The sequence below is a fragment of the Globicephala melas genome, chromosome 2, assembly GCF_963455315.2.
Source record: "Globicephala melas chromosome 2, mGloMel1.2, whole genome shotgun sequence".
Classification (NCBI taxonomy): Eukaryota; Metazoa; Chordata; class Mammalia; order Artiodactyla; family Delphinidae; genus Globicephala; species Globicephala melas.
This window is the reverse complement of record NC_083315.2, coordinates 2,735,270-2,760,176: the sequence shown is the minus strand read 5'-3', so window position 1 is coordinate 2,760,176 and position 24,907 is coordinate 2,735,270. Positions and strand designations below refer to the sequence as shown.

General features: G+C 46.0%; 1 protein-coding gene across 21 annotated transcripts in view; it reads left to right on the top strand.

Moving 5' to 3' along the window:
* The window catches only part of ZNF438 (zinc finger protein 438), a 498,265-nt gene that overhangs the window by 209,482 nt on the left and 263,876 nt on the right, over positions 1–24,907 (top strand). For 15 of the 21 annotated variants that reach the window (XR_009560622.1, XR_009560612.1, XR_009560604.1 and 12 more), the window contains exon 1: positions 4,292–4,388. The exons of 3 other annotated variants lie outside the window; for them this stretch is intronic. The gene's annotated coding sequence lies outside the window, so the exon portion shown is untranslated. Of the gene's footprint in view, positions 1–4,291; positions 4,389–5,049; positions 5,853–7,490; positions 7,860–24,907 lie in introns of those variants that run through there. 3 more of the 21 variants (XM_060291841.2, XM_060291810.2, XM_030832270.3) reach the window with 2 other exon arrangements.

Sequence of the window (24,907 nt, the reverse complement as noted above, 5' to 3'; positions counted from 1 at the left end):
GATCCCACGGAGGAAGAACAGAATACACAAAGACTTCAAGCCTGTTTCTGGAACGTTCTGCTTGACTGCGGTGCTGTGGTAGGTGAGGTTTCTTCCTTGAGGAATTCTGGATCTTTCTGACACCTTCTTCTTTCTCCTGCACCTTCTTCCCCTGCCCTCGAATCCCAACACACCCACAAGGCAGCTTGGTTCCTTCAGCTTTTCACTCAAAAGCATGCACCTGGCCCTTTACTCAGTCACGGACTTGGCCTCTCAGAGCCACACCACTGGTGACTTGCTTTCCTTTTCCCTCCTCACTCCCCCACCCCACTCTTGCCTTTGGGAGAAGCCTTTGTCCAATATCCTTTGTCTGAAAGGATTCACTGCTGTTCCCTAGTGCCTGTCAATTTCTTTCCAGGGACTTCATGCAAATAAGGGTGCAGGTGGCCTGCACTGATTTCGCAGAGTTCCCTGAGGGCTAACACCCTATTAGGGCTTTCACTCTGAACAACGTTCAGTGATCCTAATCCCCTCCGAAGCTTGGAGAAGTTACTGGATTTCTCCAAATAACTGGGCACAGAAGTACCCAGGCAAGCGGACCCTGTTCAGGGTTTTGCGATATTATGCTGCACCATCCTTCAAACAGTTATTCCTCCTAAAGGATTTTTCTTCTCGGTATTATTTCTATTAACACGGTGCCCCCTGTTTAGAAAGCAGCTAGTATCCTGAGTAAGAAACCAGCCAGTGTGTGGATTTGAGGTCATGTATCCATCCGTTCATTCCTCCACACATCTTTAGTGAGTACCTGCTCAGGGTAGGGTCCTCAGGTACCAGTAAACCTTTGAGGTTGAACAAGACCAATATTACCCCTACTCTCACAGAGCATACAGTCGAGCAGGGGAGGAGGTGAAAATCATTTCCAAGGCCCAGAGCAAAGGCAGTTTAGGCAAAGCTTCTCGGAGGAAGCTTCTGCAAAGGAGAGACCACAGGATGGGGAGAATTAGCTAAGTAAAGGGATGAGAGAAGAGAGGTGATAAAATGAGATACGAAATAGAACTTTGCAAACCGTGTCACAGCAGCCGTAAGATTGTGGGCTTATGAACATACCTCCTTCTGCAGCCCCCCAATCTCTGTCCCCAGTCTTTCTTCCACCAAGCTACCCATCTCTGCTCCTTTCTCATGACAACCTCTCTTTTTTTGGGTGTAACTCTTGTTTTGTGGCTGTTTATCATGTTGTCATTATTACAATCTTGGTTTTTGTCCTGGAGACAAGAGCCCTTCTGGATGTAGAAGTGACCTGGTTATTGTGTTGATTACCTCGACCAGATCCTGGAGCTGGGAGGGATGCAAGGGGGTTGGAATGGGATTTGGTTTGTCTTGATCTTGATTCTGAATGATGAAATATGCATAGAAGTCAGGCAAGTGGTGGTTATAATAGTGTTTCTGAAACTTTTTGAATTGAGATCCATGGTAAGAAATACACTAACATAGCAACTCGGAAAACACACACGTTACCGAAACAGTAGTTTACTGAAGCTTGTGTTTTGGGAACAATTACCCTTATTGCACGGGATACAATTTGATATTTGGGATTCTGATTAGTGTTTTTCAGGCTGGTAATCCATTAATGGGTCACAAAATCAATTTACTAGGTCACGATGAGCACCTCAAAAATGGAAATAGAAGTGCGGAGACAGGCCAGGAAATGGTGAAGAAGATACCCCTACACTGTGGTCAGTCTTTAGGAGCTAGAATTTACAGATCTTGCACTTTCCAAGTCCCTGTTTCTTGCCTTGTTACTTGAAACTCAATACAGATCAGTGGTTATGGCTGCAGATTCTAGAGTATCTTGACTCTGTTACTCAGAGGCTGTGAGACGTGTGACACTTGGTCTCCTGCACTCTGCTTGCCCCGTGTGTAAATGGGAGATAATAACAGCACTTTCCTCATCCAGTTGCAAGGATTAAATGAATTAATGCAGTGTCTGGTGCATATAAACACTCGACAAATATTAGCCATTATATTTCAACCTTTTGTTTTCCCCTAGTGTTAAGGTTCAGCTTTTCGCAGTTTGCCAATAGGACAAAAGGAACAGTTATGAAGTACAGGGCCCTGGAACCCAGCTTGCTAGGGGCAGCAGATACCAAAGTGAAACAACCACCAGGGGAAACTGAAACCCCAAGGGCCAGAGTGAAGGAAGGTCCTTAGTCCTTCCAGTGCTAACCCTTGAATGTCCAGAGATTTGTTTTGTTTTTGTTTTTCCTTAAAGAAAGCAGTTCTCCTAACAGTTCCTCTCTCTAATATCAACATACATTTGACCCCAGCTCCTGGCTACGTATCTAGATCAGATTCCAGTCTGTTACAGAAACTTGACTGTATCTGATCATGTATTTCCTCCAAATTTCTACTTGATATTCCCTGAGGTTCCTCTCCTTGTTTGGGTACGCTTCCTGCCTGTCAATCTTTTGTTGGCCGCATTACTTCTTTCCTGCATCTAGCGAGACAGGAGGCTTTTGTTTTTGTTTTGTTTTGTTTGAAAATCTTGGGGTATCAAGAGAAAAAAATTGCTAAATAATAAGATGAGAAGAAAGGAATGTCTTCTGTCATACCATCTTACAGAGGCAGAAGTATTTTGTATTGAAGAACTTTTAATGCATTTGGTGTATACTTCTTAACCATTTCCATTCCATAAAAGGACAGATGACATATACGATGTGTGGGACGCTCCCATAGGAGTATCTAGAATCTCCTTAAAGAAGGATTCCAATTTTGGGGATTTTATAAGCATGTAAATAATGAAATTTACAATTTAAAGTTTTCTTAAAATTGTTGTTTTGCAAGGAAAATATACTGTCATTTGTTCAATATGCAGAAGTTTTAAAAAGTGCTTATTTTTCTATAACTGCTCCACAGAACAAAAACCTTATTTTTGTTAAAATTGTTATCTACAAACTCTAAAAATTTCTTATGTCATTTGATAATGATCGTTAAAACCTTGTATGATATATTAAGATAAAATGTACGAATAATATCCAAATCAGAAACTTCTCTAAGCTTTAATTACTTACGTGGATTTTTCCTGAATAATACGTTTATTTCTAACCAGCCCAGATATCAGGCGTTAAAGGCTAACATTCCCCAGCATCACTCTTTCCTATAAAAATACTGCAGTATTTTCAGTGAGAGTGTAAACAAACAATTGTTTCAGGTTTTATTTACACTGGAGCTGCCGGGCAAAATTCCCTGCTTCATCTAGCTATTTGTCGTGATTCCAAGTAAGTTTTTAAAAGTGATCCTTTCTCTCTTCAGTACTTCCTCCTTAGCGTCTATTTCCAAGGCCTGTTTTTCCCATTCTTTATTTTTCAAGACATATTTGCCTGAGCCACTTTTAAGCATCAAGTTTTTTTTTCTGCCTATAAGAGTAATAATATAAGAATCCAACAAGTCAGAAATAAATGTTTAGTATATTGCTGTCGGCTTCTCGAGCCTTCCTTTTTCCTTCCACTGAGCCATCTTTGAACCAGCACTCTTCATTTTTAAGAACACAGGAAAGAGCCTAAAAAGGGGCAGAGACCCGTGGGACGGGCGCAGGAAGGTGTCGTCACGCGAGGAGGAGGTGGCGGAAAGTTTACAAGAGCGAAGAAGCGAACATCCTTGTTTGTACAGATCATCGCCTGCTAAGCTTAATAGAGGAGAACGGTAGTCTGCAAGTCGTCTCACTGAGCCAAAGCGGGAAACCCAGTAGGAAGGGTAGAGGCTAAAAACTCAAGTAATAAGGCTAGAGGAGCCGCCGGGACAGGGTGGGGCCGCCGGGCGCCCGCCTAGCCTCGAGCGGGAGCCGGAAGGGCGGGCCCTAGGGGGCGGGGCCGAGCCGATGTGGGCGGGACCAAGAAGGAGCAGGTCCGGTTGGGGCGGGGCCTGGGGCGGGGCATAATCAGAGTGGGCGGGGCCAAGCCAGGGCCTATCCAGTTGGGGCGGAGTCTCGAGGGGGCGAGGCAGGAGCAAAGGCCGGTGGGGGAGCTGACCCTGCCCGGCCGAGGGGCTCGTGGCACCTGGTGAAGAGCAAATGGCTGTTTCCTCATGTGGAGGACTTTTAAGGAACACGTGAGGGAGGGAAGGCAATGTCTGTGGAAAATCTACCTCACAACCCTGGCGTCCTGCTCCAGCCCCCGGGCGACAGCCCGCTTGCTGTGTTCCCAGGGTCTTTGCAGCCACGTGGGCCGTCTGCGCCTGCGCCCGCGCCCAGGGCTCCGCGGCGGGGCGGGGCCGCTGAGGAAGGGCGTGTCTCCCGCCGGCGCGCGGGGGGCGGGGCCGTGGGGGGGCGGGCGGCGGCGACCCGCGGCCTGACCTGCCCGGGCGCCGGGTCTCATGACGTCACCTCGCCGTGACGCGCACGCGGTAGGAAAACTGTAAGTTTCTGAGGATTCCTGCAGTTTCCCGGGCCTGCGGGGCTAGCCCGGCTGCTCGCACCCCCGGAGTCGGTGGTGGCCGTGGGTTCTGCTCCTGGGGCGGTCCGGGGAGCCGCTGAACGCGGTGACGGGACAGGTGCCCGCCCGGGCGGGGAGCGCGCCCTCCGCGGCGGGAGGGACGGGCGTGCGAGCAGGCGAGGCCGCGCCCTGGCAGCACCGGAGCGTCTCCCCTGGGGCCGATATCGAGGCCGGGGAGGGGGGAGTCCGGGGGGGAGAGGCCCCTTTCTTTCTTCCCCGATGGGGGCACTGGGTTCCCCTCTGCACATACTGAGTCAGGGGTGCAGGGTTCCTGCGGAGACACCCCGCCCCCCCGCCCGGGCTTCCTCTGGGGTCCCGCGAGCGACCAGGTGGCTGAGGCGGAGCCACTTGCAGGGATGACCACTTGCTGCCTCAGTGCCCTTTTCGCGTACACTGGAGGCGAAGCGGCCTCCGGCCTCCCTCCGAGGCAGCCCCAGGGCCGGGCGCGTCGTGAGAGCACGCGAGGTGACACTAGCATGTGACCGCGCCAGGAGAAAGCGTACAAAGGCAGTGGGCTACTCTGCGAACGTGAGGACCCGCAGCCCTCTGACAGAGGTCTCGTGGGCCGGGGTCCTTGCCGCAGGTCTGCCTCCCGCCTTCCTCCGCCCGCTCTGATCCTGGACCGCCCTCGAGCCCGACGGCCGATCTGAACGTGGTGGACGGGGGCCAAGAAAGAAGTCGCTGGAAGCGTCACCGCAGCGCTCTCGGCGATTATGAGGCCCCGCCGTGCGGGTTTGCAGAGAGAACTCTGAGCGCCCCGGAAGAGTCGCGGGGTGCTGCCGTGTCCCCTTGGAACGCCCCGCCGTCGTAGCTGCCTGCCCGCCCGGGCTTGGTGCGCCGCCGACGCGTTAGTGCTGTGCCAGCATCGTTCTCAGATGCAGGGCAGGTGCTTGTCAGGAACTTCGAAGGGCGGAGGACCAGGCACCCCCGGTGTATTTATTCAGGAGACTGAGAGATCACGTTTCCGTAGAGTCAGCTCCAGGGCCTAATACTCTTCCATCCTAGTTTGAAGGGCCTTAGACTGGGAACGCAGGGGTTCGAACCTTTGTTCTGCTCGTTACTAGCCTTTGCGTCCAAAGATGAGTCACCCAAACTTGGAACTTGAGCCTTCTCCCTAAAATGGGAGATGATGGTATGCGTAGTATCGCTCTCCTGAGGTTCAGCTGTGGTCATGAAGGTGAAAACGAGAGTACGGTGTCGTTACCAAGAAATTCACGCCGGTTCCCTAACCTGGGGAAGAGGTGTGTTGTGCTCTCAGAGTCAGGTCCTGGGTCAGAAGCGGAACTAGAGCATCAAATGAGATGATATGTCCAACCTAGTGGAGCTCACGTTCCGGCGGGGCACTGGGCAGCAAAGAGCAAGGACGTGATGTTATTTCAGACGGCGGTAAGTGCGGTGAAGCAAAGGAAGACAAGGCCAAGAGTGGGAGAGCAGGGCAGGTCGTTTCAGAGGGGGTCTGTCTGGGGACACCTCTCAAAGGGGGTGGTAGTTGAATGGATTGACGGGAGAGGAAGAGCCTGAGGTAAGAGCATGTCAGGCAGGAATAATCATAGCAGTGAACCTTGCCTGGAGCTTACTGTGTGTGAGGCCCTCGTCTAAACGCCTAATGAAGTTTTTACAGCCTTCTGAGGTCTGTATTACTATCTCCATTTTTATCGATGGGGATAGGGCCCTTGTAGGCGTGGGGCAGTGAAGATGCTCCTCGAAGCGTGATGGAAAGCCACAGGGAGGTTTGCATCACGGGAATAGCGTCTGACTTCAGTGCTCTTGGAGAGTTAGCCGGAGGGTCGTGGGGCGGGGAGTGTTGAGAGTGGGGAGGTGGGAGAGTCTGGCTGCCCCCTGGGGAGAGACGGTGGGCGCCTGCACTAGTGAGGTACTGGCGAGGTGACGGTACGTGGGCAAAGTCGTGGAAAGCTTCTGAAGCCAGGAGTGCTGGTGTGGACTTGCTAGTTGGAGGGTGGGGAAAAGGAAGAAGTGATGACTTCTCAGGTTTTAGGCTGGAACAGCTGGATGGATAGTGGCGCTGTTTCCCGAGACGAGAGAAAGGGGTTTGGGAAGAAAACCGTGCATTCTGTTTTGGACGAGTTTTAGATGCCTGACATAGTAACAGCAGTATTGGCGCTAGGAATAACAGTAAGCACCGTGTAAGCGTGAACTGTGTGCCCGATGGGGTTTTAAACATGTTTACACATGTTAATTCATTTAATCCTTATATCACAGCTGTGTGTGCCAGGAGCCCTCAGGGCCCCCACTTTACGCGGGAGAAGACAGAGGCACAGAGAGGTTCAGAGTGACCCGCCTGCTGGCACCCAGCTGGGCAGTGATGGAGCTGGGATTCAGACCCCAAGCCGTCTGACTTCCAAGCCCATGCAGTTTATCCCTGTAACGCCCTGCAAGTCGACACGTTGAGTAGGCCCTTGGGTGTATGGATGTGGAACTCAGGGGAATGGTCAGGGCTGAAGACACACGTTTGTGTTTCTTAAGAGAAAGCCCTCTTTGGTTCCTCATTAAGCCTTGATTGGCAAGGGGAGAAAGGAACACAGGCAGTTGGCGCTGTGCTAACTGGCCTTTCATTACTTGATTCCGTTCAGGCAGCCAACATCCATCCAGGCTGAGGTTCGTATCTCTTCTACTTCTCTGTCTCTGTCCCGAATCTGGTGCTTGCCATGGAGTAGATGTTAGGCATGACTTTATATGCAGGATATTGGCTGAGGTTTGGGGAGTTCAGAGATGAATAAAACATAGCTCTCTTTCTGGAGGAGCAGAGTGTGAGGAAGGACCCGTGGGGATAAAACTAGAGTGGACAGAGCGCACACTAATGAGCTCATCCTGGCCTTCTTGCCGCCCCCGCTCTGCCCCGCACGCTTGAGGGGTGGGGCGGGGCGGGGTCAGAGGAGCAAAAGAAGGCCTGAGCGGTCGCAGGATGGATTCGAGGTTCCCCAAGAGTCCTTTTCAAGAAAAGAATGACTCAGAGCCTTGCCTAGTTTACTATATTTGCATTAGTTTTATTTGGCAACCGTATAATTTTTCCCAAGTGAAATACAGTTTGATATTTGAATATCATGGTGGAGTGATGAGTTTTTCCAGTTCTGTTACATCAGTGTTGACAGGGCCAGCTGGTGAAATAAGGGAGTTGCCTTAAAATGTTGCAGCTTGCATAATAGAGGGCGATGGAGGGGTTGTGTGAAGTGTTTAGGCAGGTTTCCGCCCGGTTAAGTGAATCAGGCCAAAGTTCCACACATCGGAATGAGTTTGAGTTTCTCTGCGGATCATCCCGTTAACACTGAGCTGTATTTCTTGTCAGAGAAAGAGGATCTGGTGATATTTGTCATGAGTGGAATTGTGTGGAACAATGTGGAAACACAGGAACTTGAACCATACATACAAGAATAGGTATGTTATTTCTGTGGGTTTCTTTCAGGGCGTACTATAACCTCCATACATTTAGCACAATTTTATTACTTCCTAATGTGAGTATTTCACATCTGAACCATTGCAGATTATATATTGATAAATTTATGCCATTGTAGATTTCATGATTAATTTCAGAGCTTTTCCCCTACAACAGATAGCAGTTATATTTTGTTTAGCTTTTTTAGCTTTCAGTGGGAGAGTTGATCTGAATAACCAAGTCCCAGGACTCTAAAACAGGAATCCTCTGCAAGTGTAGAAGTGGAGATGTGCTGTCTCATTTTGCAGTTCACAAAATCTTAAATCTGCTATTGTAGCGTCCCTAAATTTAATGGAGTTGAAGTGATTATCACTATTTTTTTTAACCACAATTGCAGTTAGCTTCCTTAAGAACATTAGATATGGTATAAAGTAGAATTGCGTCTTAAGTGGCCTGTTGATGACTCAGGCTTTGTCACTTTTTAAGTTCAGGCTCTGGGACAGCAGGTTGACGATTAATTGTGTCAGGTAGCTCCCGGCAGAGGGGCAGTGATGGTCAGCCGTCCTGTTTGAAGACAACAGAAGCCACTCTTTCTAACACTGACCAGGTGAAATATAGCATCCTAGATAACTTATCCGAATTGCGTTTAAAATTTATATTTACCTAGGCAAATTTAAAAACTACCATGTTAAGAGTACCAGTGTAAGTACTGATATTATGGAAATTGTTTCTTGTAGAAAACCATGTGTCTAGCCCAGTGATGGAATGTAGTAGGCATTAAATGTAATGCTTAAAATTCTACTTCGTATGGTTTCTTTTATTTTTGCACATTACCTTCAACATATATATTATATATTTACAGTAATAGCTGAATACTAATTTGGGTAATTTTACTTAATATTTTAAATGTTTAATTTTAATAATTTAAATAGCTATGGAACACTTAATTTTGATTAATTTCATATTTGGTTGCTTAGAAATTAAAACGTCAAGGCTTGATTTTTTTTTTCTTTTTCAACGTAAACACTAACGAATAAGAATTAGTAAGTCTGGGTGGAGACTAAGCTTTAGTGACAGGCTAACCAAATTGTTAGCCCAAAAAAACTCCCAAGAAGAGAATTCTTAGAGAGGATGAGGCAAAAACAGCATGTTGATGGAAGAGATAATTGAACCATAACTCCCTACGGTACCTGTAATTCTTCTTACGACGTTACTGTCTTACAGACAGCATTCTTTTCTTGAGTTCTTATGTTGCAAAACTGTTAGTTTTTCAGACTGCATTGTAAGCCACCAGTCTATAGGGAGAGAGAGAGAGATGTAAGATAAATACGACTGGAAGGTAGTACTATGGCTGTAGCTCAGTGGATCGCAACTGGGGATGATCTTGTCCCCTCCCCAGCTCACCCTGGGGACATCTGGCAATGCCTGGAGACATCTTTAGGTGTCACAGCTGTGTGGGAGGGGTGCTGCTCTGCGCATCCAGTTGGTGGCGGCCAAGGATGCACCTACATACCCTACAGTGCACAGAGCAACCCCGACATTGAAACATGATCTGGTTCAAGTGTCAACACTGCTGCTGTTGAGAAACCCTGCAATGTATAGCTTTCTTCTTTTCCTTTTTTTCCCTGATGCTTTAGAAATTGAAGGGGTAGTTTTAAGTGGCAGACACCCAACTCGAACAAAAGATTGTGTTGAACTGCTTTTAGTTCATTGGAGAGCTGAGCCAATTTGGTGCGTTCATTGCGTGGAAAAGAATTCTTGTAGCTAATGGCCGAGTGGTTGCCAACGGGTCTGGTGTGTCGGGTATGTTCTTAGGTGTGAAATGTTTTTCTTAGTAAAGTTAATTTAATTGGAGCATTATATAATCCTGGGTTGTAACAAGTTTGTTCGTATGAATCCTCTTCATTTTTGTGGGTGTGGAATTAATTATCTCCCAGTCAAAACTCCCAGGGTTTCTCTATATTTGAAAAATCCTTTTCACATTGTCATAAATACCCCATGACGTGTGTAGGGTATGCGTTACACCACTGTTTGACAGATGAGGAAACCGACTTAGATCAAATGACTTGTCATGTGTATTATAGCAAGTTAGTGACAAAAGTAAGTCTAGGACTCAGAGGTCTGATGCTTAGGACACTTTTAAAGTTACTGTCTATCATTATCTCTTTTAATCTTTCTGACAGTCCTGTGAAATAATTCCTATTTTATAGACGAGGAAACAGGTTCAGAGATATTAAGTAACTTATTCAAGGTCACCAAACTCATAATGTAGTTTTGACTGTTTCCTCTGAGCTATACTGCCCTCCATGGATTCTTCTCTAGAAATAAATTCGACAGTTTCTGTATGAATTCACCAAATCTATGCCTAACCTAACTATGTAGGCCTCTTGGCACTGTAGGTGAGGGAAAATTCCCATCTACCCTCTCTGGGTCTCTAGCTGGGCCTGAGAATTAAACTGACATAAAACAGATTAACAGGAGAAAAACATACACATTTTATTAAACTTTTACATATGCATGGTAGCCTTCACAAGAGAATGAAGACCTGAAGAAGTGACCAGAGCAGGAAGCTTCTGCACATTTTAGACAAACGATAACTTTGTGAAGAGTTGACAAGACAAAGGGGTGTGGGCCAGGGGCAGTGAGTGGTGAGGAGGTAACAGCAAGACAAGGGTTTTACTGTAATAAGGTTGGTTTGTACAGATTCTCAGCCCCCAGTTCCCCGCCTCCGCTGATAAGAACGTCTTCCTCCTGGCACAGAGAGAGTGCCTTTCACGTGGGATTTTTATCTCTTGCTTTCAGGAGGGACAAAGGGGACTCAGCGTGGCTTTCTTGTACCTGCTGTTTCTTAAGTGCCTTTAATTCAAAATAACCAACATGCCAAAATGGCAGATCTTGCGGTGACATTCTGGTTTCCTTTAACACCTAGTCAAATGTTCATGTTAACTTGAATCAATTGGTAATTCAGTGTTCGTAATCCTACTCTGACTGGACTCGAGTGGAAACTTCACGGAGCTTTGATAAACCGTAAGGTAACACCACTTGCCATTTAGAATTTATTTTTTGAGAACGCTAAGTCCACAAGCCGTCCAAAACGTGGCCCTCAGCCGTATCTGAGTGTACTTGGGTCAGGCAGCCCTCTCGCACGATTCACTTTGCCAGTCTGATAGAGGGATTTATATTTGGGATAGGACTCCCATTCATTCTAATTTTCTAATTAGAACCTGTATTACTCTCTTCAGCCATCTTTTATGTCAAATTGAGACAGTTTTTCTTACTTTTTTCCATGCTGACCTAAACCTCAAGCTGAGTTGACTTTAGCAACAAACAAAATAACATAATGGTTGGGTTTTATTTGCCTTTCTGAAACATTTAGAGTTCATCTTACTCTAAATGAGTACATACATCATTTTTGTGAGGTGGTAGGAGCTGGTGATGGTCGCTTTATTTTCTAGACTGAAAAATTTAAGAGGAGATGATCAGTTTACCCAAGTAAACCAATCTCAAAGATAGGATTTAGAATTTAGGTTTTCAGATCTTAAAAAACCAAGCCACACTGTCATTTCTATTAGGTCAGAAAGAGTATCTACTTGAATATTTGCTCAGTTACCATATTCTTTGAAGACTATTTGATGACACTCAATTCTTGATACAAGTTCCAGTAATTGGAAATTTTAGTGTTTCATATGGTACATCCATCGGCTGGGTTTGGACCATTGATAGTGTGAGGTGTGGGTCTGGGGTTGAGAGGAGAAGGAAAGGGACCCCTTTGTTAGTGCAGCTGTGTATTGGGCTAGAAGGATTATACTTAGGCTTAAAAGGCAAAGACTCTCAACTTTCCATAAAATTGAATTATTATAACAAATATTTTTCTTAGCTTCATGAAGAAAAATGCTAATAACCAAGTAACCATAATATTTATCGTATTATTGAAGGAAGAGACCACCACTCCAGTGTAGCTAAATCGAAGCTGAATTTCATACTTGCTGAGCAAGGGGGAATCATGCCTGCAGAATATGGTCCTCACAACAGGCAGAGATGTGCTTAGGTGGGATTTTGAGGAAGCATGGAGTTTCAGGATTTTTTTTTTTCAAAAGTGAGACAATTTAAGGATTGGTTGACTTTAAACTTGGAGTTTAGGGACTGGCCAGCTTTGAGGAGCGAAGGTACTGAAGGGGGGGCAGTTCCTGATTGGCGTACTTTCTCAACTGCGTACTTAAGTGGAGATATTGAGTAGAGTTGAAGGATTGATTGATTGGGGCTTATTTAAAACCGGTTCTGTGTTTACTTGTTCCCAGCTTGGGACAAGAGCCAAGGAATAATCTTTTCCTTTCTTGAAGTTGAAGAACAGGTACTTTAAATTTTCCATGTTTATGTCAAACCTTTGTTAGCAGTGGTGCTAATATAACACTTTGATTTTGCTTTTCTTCTGAAACTTAAAAGAAAAAAAAAAAAGAGTGCAGTGAGTATCATTTGTTTCCTACCCAGTAGCCTCAGGATTCTATGATATTTGGGACCCAGGCTGTTTCAAGGATTATTTTTATATGTAGTTAAAAAGGTAATATGTGATTTATGGAAATACTTTAATGCCTTAGACATTACGGTGAAAGCTGTGTGACTTCTATGTTTACCTTTCTCTCTTGTGGGGGTGTGTTGTGTCAGATGCCTGCCACAGTTCGTCCTGATGGAAGCTGAATTACAGATCTAAAAGCTTGCTGGGTTTGCTGTTGTTAGAGGTACCTCCAGAAGTGATCTCCTTTTGAAAGCAAACTAGCAATTTTCCCTATACCAACATTTTAGAAGTGTTCACGATTATATTGCATGTCTTTTATATAAGGGAGGCTGAGTCACGTTAGTATCTGTAAATCAGTTTACCACAACTATTATATTAGAGTACCATTCATATAAAGTATTTTGGTTTAGTATTTATTTTGAAATATTTTTATGCTTCGGAATGAAATAAAGAGCTATTTATGACTATTTCTCGGAACTGTGCCAAAATGTTGGTCTTTTTCTAAATTGATCTCTCCTAGTAAGAGTTTAGTTTTAAAAATGTTTTCCTCTGGAGATGTTAAAATCAACTCAGAGGGCATTATTTATCCTAGAAGTTCAAGAAGGCAAAATGAGTTGTTGGTGTACTTTGTGTTTTGAATCGAAATTTTATTTAAAATAGCATACATGCTGTATTTACACGAAATAAGCTCATAATATTTAAAAAAGAATGGGTGCTGGGCTTCCCTGGTGGCGCAGTGGTTGAGAGTCCGCCTGCCGATGCAGGGGACGCGGGTTCGTGCCCCGGTCTGGGAAGATCCCACGTGCCGCAGAGCGGCTGGGCCCGTGAGCCATGGCCGCTGGGCCTGTGCGTCTGGAGCCTGTGCTCCGCAGCGGGAGAGGCCACAACAGTGAGAAGCCCGCGTACCGCAAAAAAAAAAAAAAAAAAAAAAAGAATGGGTGCTGTATACGTTGTGTTTACAGGCTTCTCCTACTCCCTTCCCTTTTTTAAAAAAAAATATTTAATTTATTTATTGTTTGGCTGCGTTGGGTCTTCGTTGCTGTGCGCGGGCTTTCTTTAGTTGCGGTGAGCGGAGCGGGGGCTGCTCTTTGTTGAGGTGCGCGGGCTCTAGGCACGCGAGCTCAGTAGTTGTGACTCGCGGGCCCTAGGCACGCGGGCTCTGTAGTTGTGGCGCACGGGCTACGTTGCTCCACGACATGTGGGATCTTCCTGGACCAGCGCTTGAACCCGTGTCCCCTGCGTTGGCAGGCGGATTCTTAACCACTGCGCCGCCAGGGAAGTCCCCCTATTCCCTTCCTTAACCTACAGCTTTTGTGTCTTACCTCTGCCTTCCAGATGGATATCATCATCCAGTGCTAAAGCTATAGTTGTGATTTAGATAAAGCATTTTTACGTGAAAGCTCTTTGAAACCGTGAAGCCTGATTCTCGTTTTTATTTACAGTCCAAGTTTCTGACCTGCTATGAGAGTTAACCTTAAGAGGTTAATCTTCATCTAGTAGCAAAATTAATGTTATGATGTTCCTTATGAAAGCTGTTGATTACGAAATGATACTCAAGCATATTCAATCCTCAACATTTCATTTTTACAAATTTATTCTAAATAGGTACTTAAGTTTTCTAGAAAAAAGTCTATGATGCCTGACCATGGTTACTGGGATTATTCCTGTACTACCTACTGTATGAAGTTATGATTTGAAGTGTGGTTTTTCTCTGTGCACATGCAGTGAATAGTTGGGCTTGTATTGCCTAGTGGTGTGATGAAAAAAGAATCTTAGGCTAGGTGATCTTTTGTAATAAAATGGAAAAATACAGGGTTATATGCACTTCAATAAAAGCCTTGTTTTCTGGACTTCGCTAATATACAAGATATAAAATGGTATCACGTAGGTTTAATTTGCATTTCTTTGATTACTAGTGAGACTCAGCTTCTCTTCATTCACTTGTTAGCCACATGGATTTCACCTGTGCTTGCCAGATTTAGAAAGTAAAAATACAGGACATTATAAAATTTGAATTTCAAATAAACAACAAATAATTTTTTAGTATAAGTGTATACTGTGTAGTAGTCAGGCCATGCTTATACTGAATTTTTTTCATTATCTATCTTTAATTCAGAGTTAATGGGGCAGCCTGTATTTTATCTGACCACTTGGATTTTATTTTCGGTGAATTGTCTGCTTGTCTCTTATCCACTTTTCAATTGCACTTCCTGTCTTTTTATTGTTATTTTTCAAGAGTCCTTGGCATACAATGGCTATTAAATCCCTTGGTTCTTTTTAGATGTTGCGAATAGGTAGTCCCAGTCTTTTGCCTGTCTGTTAACTTTGTCTAGAACGTCCTTTGTTGAATAACAAGTCCTTAATTTTGAGGGCCTTGTTGTTATTACTTGTTAAATTCCATCAAAATTTCCCCATGGCCAGGTAGAGCTGCACTTAAAAACACAGTCTCAGCTCCCTTACAGCAACAAAGGTTGATTTCTTCCTCATGACATGTCCGTGGCTCTGTTCCACATCGTCTGTTCCACTAAGCCAAAGGAATAGGCTTTTTGGAGACATTGCTGTTCTGTGGCAGAAGGAAAAGGATGTGGCAGAATCAGGTGCTTGGACGTGGCATGTGTGACTTCTGTTCATATTTTATTGGCCAAAGCAAATTAAATGGTTGAGCCTGAAATCAGTCAGACGGGAAGAACCGTCTCAGGTCACGTGGCCTGCCTGACATCACTGGGGTGTGGTGGTTTCATCCTCCTGTCATGAGTCAGATGACCTCAAGGTAGTTCACCTTGAATTGAGGGAAAGATGGGTCTGCCACAGAAGCCAGCAAGTGAAGGAGGAGAAAAGACAAGCTTAGTATCTATGACGGGACTGTCTTTAGTTGTGGTTGCTTTCATGTGGTACTGACTGAAGGCAAACAGACCTGTTGAATTTTTGAGAGGTTTACATTGGCAAAGATGCCACAAGTTTGGCTTGTAAAAGCCTGTGGTGGGTGTGACATTGACACCTAAAGCAACCCTTGACCCCCAAATTGGCACCAGCTGTTTGCCACGTCTTTGGAGCACATAGTTTTCCGTATCCACTTCACATATGGCTAGAAAGGATGATGGAAATTAAAAAAAAAAAGAATTTTCCAGAGGCAAAGCCAGGCTCCAGCAGACAAACTGATAAAGGAGATCCCTCCCCTTCCCCCCACAGGACAGGACTGAGTTTAACCAAGGGTCTGGCTTCCTTGGTGGAGGGGGGATTCTTCACCTTTCTTTTCCAGCTGTATCTCATCATTGGTAAGAATGTGTATTTGCCATTCTTTTCTTTTCAGAATGGGAGACTTAACTGCATTCATCTTATTTTCGTTTCGTTGTATTTTGGTTGCTATGGTGGTGGTGGAGAGCAAAAGGTTCCTGGTCTGTTAGTTTGTAGGTCACTGGGCTGGGATGGAGCCACGTTGATATCTGTTGCAGAGATTGTGCGTTGCCCAGAGATCGTAGACTCGGAGTGGAATCCAGTGATTGGATGGGCGCCCCTTTAGGAAGGAGACGACTCTTCCAGAGTCGGGAGAAGGATACCCTCTCACCTCTGACATTTAGCTCGGCCTACAGAGAAATTGTATTTCTTAGGCTCCTTGTAGGCGGATGAGGCCACATGTCTAAGTTTTGGCCAGTGGGTGGGAATGGAAACGATGAGTGCACCTTCTAAACCACATTTGTATTCAGATCTGCTGTTAGTCCTGTTCTTTTCCCCCACCCACAAGAGCAAGGTGTTGTGAGCCAGCTTCTGTCCTGCAGACCAGGGCAGTGTCCACAGGGGGTGGTGGGACAAGACAGAAGGAACCTCAGTCCCTGGACCTTCCTGAGACCACCTGTCTGCCCCCGAACTGTTACATGGGAGAGAAACAAACTCCTCTTTCATTTGAGCCATTGTATTCTTGGTTTTGTCACAGCAGATTGGCCTATATCCTAGTTAGTACAGATGGCAATGAGGTTAGCAGGAAACAAACAGGGAAAGTTAGAGTTGAAATTGTTCTTAGGGATTTTTTTGTCCAGTTGAAGTTTTTCACTTATATAGTCTTTCTGTGAAAATTTATTTTTCAAACTGCTTAGCCAAGAGTTTAGAAATAAGCTCTTTTACTGGAACCTCACTCTGACGACAATTATGATATATTCCTTTTTATTTCATATGTGTGTGTTTTACGTGTTGGTATAAAATTTTGTAGCCTGATATTTTCATGTGACACCCATTTCCTCTGCTGCTTTAGAGTTCTTGTACTTGCACAGTTAGTGTTACATAACATTCAGCTTTACCATGCTTTAATTAAAGTGCAGTTACCGTTGGCTGCTGTGGACTGAATTGTGTCCCCCCAGATTCACGTCGAAGCCTTAACCCGCCATGTCACCGTGTTGGAGATCGGGCTTTTAAGGAGGCGATTAAGGTTAAATGCGATTATGAGGGTGGATCCCGACCCTACTGGTGTCCTCACAAGAAGGGGAAGAGACACCAGAGAGCTTTCTCTGCCATGTGAGAACGCGGTGAGAAGCAGGCTTTCTGGATCCCAGGAAGAGCGCTCTGACCAGGACCCAACCGTGCTGGGCTGCCAGCCTCCAGAACTGTGAGGAAATGAAGTGATGCTCTTGAAGCCACCCAGCCATGGTGCTTTGTTACAGCAGCCCACGCTGACTAAGCCCAAGCCCGGGCTTGTAACTGCTACACCACACAGAGAGGCTTTTCTCAGATCATACAGTAGATAGCAAAGCAGACTGCCAAGAAGGGTCCAAAAGAGTCAAGCACCAAGAAAGAATAATGCCACTGAAGCCAGGAGACAAGATGTCGATGTTCAATTGACAGGTTTAATAAATTCGTAGTGGATTTTCAGCTCAGCGGTCACGTGTGTTTTGGAGAGAGCAGTTTTGTGTTTGCAGGCAAAATCCAGATCTTAGGGGGTCGAGCAGTGAATTGGGAGTGGGGAAGCAGAACCGTGAAAATAGTGAGTTCAAGCTGTCTTACGAGACACTTGGCTGCGAAGAGAAAAGGGAAAAGAGGACAAAGGCAAGAGAGAGACATAATGTCTGGGGCAGTTGTATTAGTTTTGTTTGTTCATTTGTTTTGTGATGGGAGAATTTGAGCCTTTGCGTGCAGTGGGGCAGAAGCCTGATGAGAAGGGGAAGGGGAAGATGGGGAAGGGGCAGGTGGACCCGTGACAGGGTAGATCCCTGAGGAGGTGGGCTGCCTCGCGTGCCTTCCAGAGCTCTGGCTGGGGTTCACTTCGGGCAGGAAGAAGGACATCCGCCCTCCGCGCTGCCAGGAAGGAGGTGAGAGCGGGCGTGTGGTCGGTGATCGGAGGGACGGAGGAAACGGAGGGAGTCTGACCTAATGACCTCTCTTGTTCCTGTGGAGGTGATGTTGCTTACGGAGTGTGGGGGAGGGGAGGAAGCGTGAAGAAAGTGATGGAAGCCTGGAATTGTTTCTGTCGGCTGTGAGAGAGGGACTGGATTGAGAGCCCTAAAAAAGATGGATGGGCTCCTGGTGCGGGACCGTGTGTTTGCAGAGTCCCCCGTCGGCACAGCTGGGGCTTTTTATAGCAGCGACCTCTGGGTGGCTGCGGTGTGCGAGTGAAGAAGTAGATCCTTAGGCTGGTTGAGGGGAAGGACAGGCCGGCGAGAAAGTTGAGAGTTTAGGCAAAGGAGTGATTGCAAACCTGGGTGATCAGATCCTAGGTCACAGTGGACAAGAAGTAAAGCTGAGCGCGTGGTTGATGGATCAGGTACGAAAGGAGAGGGGTTTGGGGAAAAGCTGGAGGCCTAAACGCCTTTCAGATCACGCAGGACTGATTCATTCACTCATTCCATAAATGGTGAACATCTGTCCTCCAGGCACTGTTCTCAGTGGTCTGGCTCCCAAGACCAAAACAGTGATCAAAAGAAAGTCCCCGCCCTGGTAGAGCTTCCTCCTAGGCGGGGAGGCAAATGGCAAACAGGGAAAATTTCAGACAGTAAGAAAATGTTAAAGAGAAAAATGAAGAAAGGTCAGGGGTCAGAGAGCGATAGCGTGAACAGGAAGAGGCGACCTCGGAGCAGACTCGAGCGTCATCAGGACACAGCAGTGCACGTGGGTCCGGACGCAGCCCGGGCAGAGCCCCGGCCAGGGCTCGGAGCACGAGTGAGAGGAGAGAGGCATGGTGTGTCCAGGCTGCCCTGAGGAATTAGGGTTTGGTTCAGGTGTCCTGGGAAAGACACCCACCAGTCAGAGGAGTGACGGTCTACTTTCTGACGGTTCATGTTGGCTGCTCTGTGGGAGGCTGGTTGGCAACGGAGGCCAGGGATCTGGGGAGCAAGAAGGAGAGACTGGGGCCAGCAAGCGGCATTTTGGAGTTGAAGGTTTGAGCAGTTGAGTGGTGCTGGGTGAAGGAGCCCAGGCTGTTCCTTTAAGCAGACGCACCCACTCCACAATAGGCATTCTTTTCAGTGGATAAAGGCCTGACCCTGACCCCTGGCTTATTCCACACCCTTTCCTGTTTTTGACTCTGCTCCCCACCGGCTTCATTATCCATTCTCCCCTTTCTTCCTCACCTCGTCTTTCAGATCTGATGCACATTGTTGTCTGCCTGGCCAAGACTTCCTCTAGTCTTAAGGTTTTCAGACCTTTTCGTTGCAGTCTGATTTCAGTCTTCAGAAAGTGTCCGTGGAGGCCCAGTACGTAAGACAGGTGAAGTGCAGTGCTCTGCCCACTTACAGCTCTTCTCTGATCCTCCCGGAGCAACCCTGAGATGCCTCCAGGAAACGCCTAGCCTCCCAGGTCACAGTGTGGAAAAGGCCCGCCTTGAACTGGGGTGCTGCTGCTTGCAGCCGGCGTCCCTGGGGTCACCTCAGGTCATGCTCCCCCAGCTGAGCTGTGCCTCGTAAATCCTTAGGCACCTCTAGCGAAGGGAGTGTGGGAACCTCCAGTTACAAAGTGGCGTGCTGAGGGCACTCAAAACTAGGAGGCGGGCATGTCTTCCCCAGCGTTAGCTTTACTTGCTGGCTGTCATTTAATTTACTAATTTTGCGTGGTAAAGAGGGATGAGCAATGAGTTACCGATAAGCCATGAGTTCTGTCTTTCCTTCTCAACAGATTCGTATATTGACCCTCATTAAGAATGGTAAATTTTTTTTATAACAAAAGAACATAGATGTATTATAGTTTAGAATATAACATTGGTGGGAACTCTTTAAGAGAACAAACACCAGTCTAAGAAATTTTAAGTTTGCCTGGGCCCGTTAGGGCTGGGCCTTCAGTCTTCTGAGGATTATTTGGTCCCTCTGCTCTGTACTAGGAATGCTTTGATAGACAAGGTTGGAACTGCCTTTGTAAGTTAGTGAATTTTTGTTCTGTATTTTTGTTTTTATGTTTAATGGAGCTAGTATAACTTTTTTTTGCTCAGCATGGAGTAGGAACTGGCCAGGATAGAGACTCAGGACCTTCAGGTTTTTCTGATTAAAGGTAAAACTGTGAGTATTTTCCTCTTCTAGTCAAGTTTCATTTTGACAAATGTCATTAAACTAAGCACTGCTGTATTATAAAAAGGATTTACAAGAAGCAAGGGATGGCCTATTAAGGCCAATACTCAAAAACAAGGTCGTCCTAGGCCACAAAATAAGTTTGGCACTTCGGATTTTTTGAAAAACAGGATATCGCCTACATTAAAATCTGTGGTGTTTCATCTGAGTTGAGGGTGGATCTTTAAGCATTAAGATGAAAAATTTCTTTCTTTGGATTGTTTGCTATTAAGAAATTTTTTTAGGGCTAGGGACTTTGCATAATACTGCCAAGTTATCAGACTAATGAGGGTAAGGATTTGGTTATGTTCAGGAACGCATCCTGAGCTAGGAGTCAAACAGTGCCTGCGATGTAACACTTCATAACTATTTTTTCCAGTGAATGAAGGAACCGTCTTTTATATAACTTGGAAATAACATTGTCTGATTATAGATACAAGATAGCGTCAGAGTTGAACTGGGGGAGACTTCGTGGACGTTCTGCTGCAGTGTCATCAATATACATTGATAACAATGTATATTCATAACAATGAATGAATATCAATATTCATTCATCTTTAAATGAATAAAACCAGGAGCACATCTGTAAGCTTACTTTTGAGTCAACCAGTTGTCAAGTCTGTTTAATGACATGCCAATTCTGTCTGTAAAATGGGGATACCAACACGGCATCTGTTTATTTAGTGCAAGTAGCTGCACTAAGATGAGATGAGATACACAGAGTGGGAGAAAATACATAAAAATTATATATCTGATAATGTACCTGTATCTAGAATTTATACAGAACTCTTACAGCTCAGTAGTAAAAAGGACAAATGACTCAATTAAAAAATGGGCAAATGATCTGTATAGACATTTCTTCAAAGAAGACTTACAAATGCCTGGTGAGCACATGCAACGATGCTCAGCAGCATTCGGCATAGGGGTGGGCAAGTCGGAACCACAGAAGGTAGCGTGCATAGCCACTATCCGGCTGTAACAGCATTCGGCATAGGGGTGTGCAAGTTGGAACCACAGAAGGAAGCGTGCATAGCCCCTACCCGGCTGTAACAGCATTCGGCATAGGGGTGTGCAAATCAGAACCACAGAAGGTAGCGTGCATAGCCACTACCCGGCTGTAACAGCATTCGGCATAGGGGTGTGCAAGTCAGAACCACAGAAGGTAGCGTGCATAGCCCCTACCCGGCTGTAATCAAAGATGGGCAATGACAAGTGTTAGCCAGGATCTGGGGAAGCTGGAACCTTTATACATCGCTGCTGGGAATGTATAAGGGGGCAGCCACTTTGGAAAACAGCTTGGCAGTTCTTTAAAAGGTTAAAAACGTCAAGTTACCATGGGTTACCTAGCAATTCCATTCTTAGGTATATACCCCAAAGAAATTAAAACATACATTCACACAAACACTTGTACGTGAATGTTTATCGCAGCGTTATTCCTAATAGTTAAAAAGTAGAGACAGCCCAGATGTCCATCAAATGATGACTGGATAAACAAAATGTAGTGTATCCGCACGGTGGAATATTATTCAGCAAGGAAAAAGGAATGAAGTGCTGACATATGCTGCAACATGGATGGATCTCAAAACGTTATAATACACTGTATGATTCCATTTATATGAAATGTCCAGAATGGGCCATTCCACAGGGACAGAAGTAGATGAGTAGGCTGGGGGCATTGGAGGCGGGGGGATGGCGAGTGACTCCTGATGGGCAGGGAGCTTCTGTTCAGGATGATACAAACAGTCTGAAATGGCTTTGCTGATGGTTGCACAACTCTGTGAATATACTAAAAGCAATGCATAGTGTACTTTAAAAGGGTGAGTTGTATAGTAGGTGAATTATATCTCAGTAAAGCTATTAAAAAAAGAATATATGAGGTAATATGTAGGGACATACTTTGAGCTATTTGAGAAGATCCTAGTAATATTATAGTTTGACTGTAAGGCTTTTAAGTAGTAGCAGGATGACTTAGATATGTTTCCTTGCTTGCAGGCCTGTGATTTTATGCCATGACTCAACTTTATAAGGCTGTAACTCAGCAGTATAAAATACTGAAAATGTTGAAACATAAAATGAAAACTGCTTGGCTTACTATTTTTATCTAATAGGATTTTCTGAATCAGTTAATTAGCAACAAGTAGAATGTGTCATTAAGGAGTTAGATTTTAGAATCATAAAATTTTAGAGCTGGAAGAAACTTTAAAGTCATCTATTTGAGGTTCCCTCATATTATTTTGTAAGTGAGAAAACGGAGTCCTGCAGAGGTTAAATATGATATCTTAGGTCACAAAGTTGAGTAAACTCTGGAACTGAGTCAGTGTTCTTTGGGTTGATTACTGTTGGTTTTAGTGCTGTTAATAGTATTAGCACTGACAGTACCACCAGCAGCTATTTAAGTGCTTCCTGTGTACCTGGCGCTCTGTTAGGTACTTTATGTGTGTTATCTTGGCTCATCTGCACAGCAGTCTAAGGGTGATTCGTTTCACCTGTGGATGAGTTTCCTGTTGCTGCTGTTACAAGTTAACAAAAACTTCATGCCTTGAAATAGCACAAATTTATTACCTCACAGTTCTGGAGGTCAGAAGCCCCAAATGGGTCTTACTGAGAGCTGGTAGGGCTGCATTCCTTTCTGGAAGCTTCAGTAGAGATGCGTTTTCTTGTCTGTTCCATCTTCTATAGGCTGCCCACACTTCCTTTGCTCGTGGCCTCCTTCCACTGTCCGCAGTGGCAGATTGAGTCTTTCAGATGCTGTTTCTCTGGTTCTGATTCTTCATCCCTCTTCTCCCATTAAGGACCCATCTCAGTAATCCAGGATACTCTCTTTTTTTTTTTTTTTATTTTTTTGCGGTACGCGAGCCTCTCACTGCTGTGGCCTCTCCCGTTGCGGAGCACAGACTCCGGACGCGCAGGCTCAGCGGCCATGGCTCACGGGCCCAGCCGCTCCGCGGCATGTGGGATCTTCCCGGACCGGGGCACGAACCTGCGTCCCCTGCATCGGCAGGCGGACTCTCAACCACTGCGCCACCAGGGAAGCCCCAGGATACTCTCATTTTAAGGTCAGTTGATTGGCACTTGCAATCATAAGTCCCCCTTGGCATGTAACCTACCATATTCACAGATTTCAGGGATTTGCACGTGGATATCCTTGGGGGAGGGGTCATTATTTTGCCTCCTGCAATCTGTTAATGAGAAAGATTGAGGTCCAGAGAGGTTAGCTAAGTTGTCCAGGGTCGCAACGTTAGTAAATGAAAGAGCTCATAGTTTAACCCAGGTCTGTTATTTAGCATATCTTTCGCAATGATGCGATGTTTTCTACAAATGCCATTTGATTGTTGTCTGGAAGAGAGAGTAGGATGGTTGGCAGTATTCAGATGGTAAATAGCTATTTATTCTTAAAGTAAAATCACATTTACTTTAATAATATCAAGAAATAGGCTATGGGATTCCCTGGTGGCGCAGTGGTTGGGGGTCCGCCTGCCGATGCAGGGGACACGGGTTCGTGCCCCAGTTGAGGAAGATCCCACATGCCGCGGAGAGGCTGGGCCCGTGAGCCATGGCCGCTGAGCCTGCGCGTCCGGAGCCTTGCTCCGCAATGGGAGAGGCCACAGCAGTGAGAGGCCCGTACCGGAAAAAAAAAAAAAAAAGGCTATATTACTGTGAAGTAATTAAAAGCATGGTAGAGAATTACATTTATTGATGTGGGAAAGTGTTTATGACTCCTTGAGACTTTCAGTTCGTTCCTCCCCCCCATTTCTCTCTATTCATGAGTTCCCCGTGGTCATCAGTTCCTTCCTCATCCAGGCTTCTGGCCCAGTTCCAGTTACTCGCCTGCAGACTCCCCCACCCCTTTGCACCCCTTTGATCTCCTGCCTGGCGAACACTCAGGGCTGGACGAGCCCAACTACCTGCGTGTTGGTTTCACGTTAATGGTACCTACACTCTGCAGCCTCAGAATTGCCGGTAGCCTCCCCAGGTGCCTTTTATCTCACTCCCCACAGCATCCCGCCTCCGGGCTTTCAGACCTCTCACCCCGCCCGTGTTACCTGGCGTCTCAGCAGTCCTCCGCGCAGTTGACCGCAGTTGCCCATTGCTTCATTGCGGGAACCCTCTGCTCTTGGCCTTTGTCACCCCACCCTTTCCTGGCTGCTCCTTTTCAGTCTTCTGTGTCGGCCCCTCCGCTTCTGCCTGACTGCTCGGTGAGGAGCCCTCAAGGTCTAGTCCTCTTTTTCTCCCCTCGCCCTTTTGATTTTAACTATGATCTATTTGAGTCAGTCTCCCGTGTTCATGTCTCTCGCCCACGCTCTCTCAGCCTCGGCACTAGTGACGTTTGGGGCTGGATGACAGTTTGCTGCAGGGCTGTCTTGTGCATTGCAGGATGGTCAGCAGCATCTCTGGCCTCTACCCACTAGATGCCAGTAGAACCCCTCTGTCCCCGGTGTGACAACCGCAAGTGTCACCACTCATTGCTGAGTATCTCCTGGGGGGCAAAATCACCCCAGTGGAGACCCACTTGCCAAGCCTGAAGCTCCCTTCTGAGGCTCTAAGGATAAGGCCTTTTGGCAGCTCCGTCTGCCTGTCTCCTAACAAATTTGACAGAACCAAAGTGGACTCTTGCTCTTTCTCCCGACTCGCTGCCCTCCAGCTTTCCTCTTCCACATCATGCGTGACCTTGCAGGGCACTGGAGGTACTTCGGCTTTTATTCTGAGTGAACTAGGGAGCTGTCAGAGAGTCTGGGGCTAAGAAATGATAGGCTCTCATTTAGGTCAGGTCTTTGTTGAGAACATACTGTAAGTTGGAGGGTTGAAGCAGGAAGACTAGTTAAGAATACTGCGGTGATCCAGGTGAAAAGGTAGGAGGAGCTTGTACCAGGGTGGTGGTAGAGGAGGTGGTAAGGAGTATGGTATCTTTGGTTTACGCCTTAAATATAGGTATCCCTGAGAAGAGGAATGCATGGTGGCATCATGAGATTAACATCTTTGTGTGATTTGTTTATCAAGTATTTTCTAAGATCTTGAA